The sequence below is a fragment of the Crinia signifera genome, chromosome 1 (genome assembly GCF_055691185.1).
Source record: "Crinia signifera chromosome 1, ASM5569118v1, whole genome shotgun sequence".
NCBI classification, from domain to species: domain Eukaryota; kingdom Metazoa; phylum Chordata; class Amphibia; order Anura; family Myobatrachidae; genus Crinia; species Crinia signifera.
Genome location: NC_139217.1, coordinates 65,696,206 through 65,701,109, shown reverse-complemented (window position 1 = coordinate 65,701,109; position 4,904 = coordinate 65,696,206). Strand labels below are relative to the sequence as shown.

Genomic DNA, 4,904 nt, shown 5'->3' with positions numbered 1-4,904 from the left:
TGGATATATGTCCCCATTGAGAGACGCATTTAGATTACTCTCACTTAATGACACATTAGTTTATTTTAGGTAGTTATTGCCCTCTATTTATCCTAAGTTTAGGGCATTACTATTAAAAATTTAAATAAATCCCAAGCACTAAAAAGCACGTAGCTATTATGGAGGTTTGCGTACCATAGGCGCTAACCAAGCACATTTGATATTCCATTATTAGTGCACATTTTAGGTAGTTATCAGCCATATATAGAAAATATTAAGTTCAGGTCAGTACGAGTTAATATAAATAAGTTTAAAACACTTAAAAGCATGTAGCCATTAGGTAGGTTTATGTACCATAGGCACCTATAAAGCACGTAGGATATTGTATTATTGTGTACATGAATTTTATGATTTCTTCATATAGCATAATACTAATTTATTATTTATATACACTAACAATAATGCGAATAATATATACATAATATTCCAGCTACCACGTTTGTTTGCGTCCCACGAGCGCCCAAAATGGCGTCCATTTGGAACGCATATTAAGTGAAGCTAATTCGTGGGTATATATAGTGTAAAATTTATTCTGGTAACACATATTTAGGTTCCACTATAAATAAGCGTAGTCCTCGCTAGAATTGTAGATTACCCCGTCTAGTGTATAGTGATAATAACATCAGGGGGCCACTCGTATACAGATGGACTAAATTACGTCACATCCGCCTGGGATCGCTCTCAGTAATTATAACTTTAAATTTGCCCTATAAATTCACGTTAGACCTCTTGGATTTTATAACCTAGATTTCAGCCGGAGTAACCCTTATAGCTTTGATACTATACCCCACGTTTCTAAAAACGTATTAGTACACCGGGAGTTACTAGCAGCAGTGGAGCGCATATGCGTTCCACACAACCAAAATGGCATCCAGTTGGAACGCACGGCAGATTCGCCGTGCGTTCCTCTATACTCGACTGAGATTCTTATCTCAAAAAAATCATACCCTAGGATTAAGACCAGGAATCTAAAGGGCTACATCCCAAAATTTACAGCATTCAGTAGTTAGTACACCTGTTTTAATAATAAAAGGCTAAGTTCCATAGAAGTTTAATACAGGAAGTGATGTTTTTTCATCTGGGCCTATACATAGCCTACACCACATACATGCTGTCATTCAGCTTCTGGATACACTAGAGTGAACATCCGGTCACCCTGCCTTATGTGAGTATTTCATTTTGTACCTTTTAGTATGGTAATTAACGCTCCTGTTCTTAGTCATTGCCTTATATAGGATTATTATCTATGTATTTACATTGATCTGTTTTTTTTGTTTGGCTTACTTTCAAAGTTTTTTGTGATTGAACCCTAATGTTAACACCGTTAAAAAGTGCGAGAATCAAAGTATTAGGGGGACATACCCTGTGACAGTTTTAACAAGAGCTCTGTTATTGGGCAAAATGTAAGTCTTTATATATCTCCTAAAAAAAGCATCTACACTCATCCGGTGTTGGTGATGGTATAATAGAGTGGGAGGGGGGAAAAAAACTAATCTCGCCACCATATATATCTCTCTATTTAGATACACACCCACAAAGTTCTTGTATGAGATATACGTTTGTTCCAATAAATTTGAGACACTACAAGAAGGTACCTGTTTTTGAATTATTGTATTGTCCTATTGAATTTTGCAAATACTCACAATATGTATATATGCCCCTAGGCACCTAATTGAGTTGTATGAAAGACCTAATAAAAATTGTTCAACATTAATATACTATACTAATGTAGTATGGTTATAATAATTATCCTCTTGAGTAGATATATCTTTATTTCCCCTATGTGGATGAAATTTTTTGTTTAAGTCAATCTTCTCCGTTGTCCTCTCCTCCATTCTAATCTCTTTATCAGCTGAAATGTTACACACATTTACACTTTGATACATATTATTGTTATTCACAGTGCAACCGTATTTTGTCAATCAAGTCATCGAACGCCCCTGATGAAGTCACGTAGTTGACGAAACGCGTTGGCCCTGCCACTATATTGGATTATTGTACACGGTATGAATTGACTTTGTAAAATTACCGTGTATATTCTGTATCTTTTATAAGCCTTACTGAAGGCCTTGTTATTAAATATTTGTATTATTTTATTACAAACAAGGAAGGTGCTGCTGTCCATTATTAGGGAGCGCTTTTAGGTATCTTTTGCCTTTCATATATATATATATATATATATATATATATATATATATATATATATATATATATATATATATATATATATATATATATATATATATATATATATATATATATATATATATATATATATATATATAAAACTTTTGAGTTCCGCACTCATTAAATGATGGATAGTTCCGGGTGCATATTCAAAAGAAGATTCATAGAGAAACTCAATATCCAATCTATATGACGGCAGCACTCCTTGATATTAAATCAATTCAGTTTAATGGAAACAATAAGTCCAGACTGGGATGCAGTCTGGACTGCCATGCTTTAACTAGCTCTATGGATGGGTGAAAATATGTGTGCCCCTCAATTTACATCTTTTGTGCACCTTACTATGCATCCCAGTCTGGACTTATTGTTTCCATTAAACTGAATTGATTTAATATCAAGGAGTGCTGCCGTCATATCGATTGGATATTGAGTTTCTCACATATATATATATATATATATATATATATATATATATAGTCTGAGCCGGCACTCCTCCAATAAAAGCCTGTGTATCTCCCTGCAAGGGAGTAAGCAATGAAGCGGTGCCCTCCGACCTGTACAGTCTGAACAGACTGGCAGAAATATGGAAGTATTGTGTGGCGGTGGCACTCGGCGAAATAAAACACAGCAGCCAGGTGATCCCGACGTTTGGAGACCTCTAGGTCTCTTTATTAAGGTGCATATGAGAACAAGAACCTAAATACCCCATAGCCGGTATGTATGTATGCCGCCTGACGAAGGGGAATAAAGTACCCGAAAGCTTGCACAAAATTGGTGTTTGCGCTTCATTACTGGCTGTCTGAAATCCGCTGGGTGCCGCCTATTGGAAATTTCTCTATATCTACACTCTGGCTTGGCACCACGGTAGCTGACTCGCCCATCAGGGATCAGGAGGGTGCTTGCTCAATCATGACTGTATATATATATATATATATATATATATATATATATATATTGAAAGAGATACTGCGTGAGCAGCGCTATTCCAAATGTAAATAACTTTATAAGTCCAGCTCAAAAAAGACCCCTGATCGGGACAATTGCACCAAAGTCCAATCAAATACAGACTGCAGCTCCCTCTGCACAAGCACGGCATCCAGGGTCAGGATGAAATAGATCTAGAAAAACAAGAAGCAGAGGGGCGCTCCATGGTGCATGTAAACAATATTTAATGAATGAAAGAGTGTTTTATTCATTCATTAAATATCGTTTACATGCACCATGGAGTGCCCCTCTGCTTCTTGTTTTTCTAGATATATATATATACTTATATATAAAGCAACTCTTTTTAGAGGGTCATTATCTCTCTCCTTGCTGATCGAGACTGTTGATAGCGGATTCGGGTAGGTTGCTCTCTACTGGTCCTGTATAATACTAATTTATGTATGTTAAGATACCCCTTATTTTGTATATAATACATGAAATTATACACTGTGTTTCATGGTATTAATACTGTTTAACACTAACTTATGCATGTTAAGGTACCCCTGATTTTATATGTAACACATGTATATAATACATGCAATTACACACTGTGTTCCATTATAAAAGCTTTATTTAAACATATGTAATTCATTGTAATAGTGTTATTTTTTTACCACTAACTGTGGATATACAGAGGGGGCTCGGCTATGACCTTGGACCCCTATAGTGGCTGTATACTGAGTGTGTTACACGCGCCCTGAGGGCCTTATCAATGTACAACCTTTTTGTATCAGTCAAACCTCAGAGGGCATTTGTAACCTCTATTGATGTAATCGATATCCACTGGGCCACTATACACTTAGGGGTTGCTTATAGTCATGTTTTTCACTTTTTTCGGATTATTGACATTACTGTTGGGACTGTTATATATCAGTGTCCTATTGGACCTTAACCCCAACTCCCTTACAGATTATTATATCGTCACCCCCACCTGAAGTGTTATAACACAACCTGCAAAATTGTCTAATAGACATATGTGTTGGCATTTAGAATCAACTGCTTATCTGAAATTGACTTCAGTCGGAGAGGTGTGTCATTTCGCCTTTTAATTTTGGTATGTACCATCCATTACTGTACGCTTTCCATGTATATGCATGTTTTCAAGAAACGTATTGTTTACATACTTATTGCTATGTTGCCATTATGTTCAAAAATCATGCCTACTGGTTCTCAACGAGTGCTCATACCTTTATTCATTGTTACCCCATTGAGAAATAGTCTAGTATTTTGTTAATTCATTCTAACCTATTGTCATTTATTACTGTATATTTTTTGTATTTATATTGTAAATTTGATGTTTTGGTGTGCCAAAACAGACCTTTCGACATACGATAGGTCCTATATATACCTGTTAATTTATCAATATGATATCGATTTGCAGATACTGCTGTTTCGCTTCAGTGGAAGCACTACCGGGTCATTTGACTCACAACGGTGACCACACCTTCTTTCTTCTTTATAAAATAATCCACGAAGAGTATATTTCAATTTGTATGCATAAAGGTTCCATAGGTATGTGTAATACTTATATTTTCCCCACACTGAGGCTGACCTGGGAAATTCTGGTCTACATCCCCACCGCTAGTTCCTCATAAGGAACCACTCACCTTCCTCTTCTCTTCCCTCCTCTTTTTCGCATTTGTTCTTCCTTCCAGTCTTTCATACCCTGAATTATCTTTTAAACCCACTTAAGA

At 36.0% G+C, this 4,904-nt stretch overlaps 1 long non-coding RNA gene across 1 annotated transcript; it reads left to right on the top strand.

Annotated features, from left to right (window-relative positions):
- Nucleotides 1–3,545: 3,545 nt before the first annotated feature.
- On the top strand, nucleotides 3,546–4,658 carry LOC146026002 (uncharacterized). The gene is made up of 3 exons (XR_014454334.1): nucleotides 3,546–3,569; nucleotides 4,181–4,264; nucleotides 4,592–4,658. It is a non-coding gene; the product is annotated as an uncharacterized LOC146026002 (long non-coding RNA).
- Nucleotides 4,659–4,904: the final 246 nt, after the last annotated feature.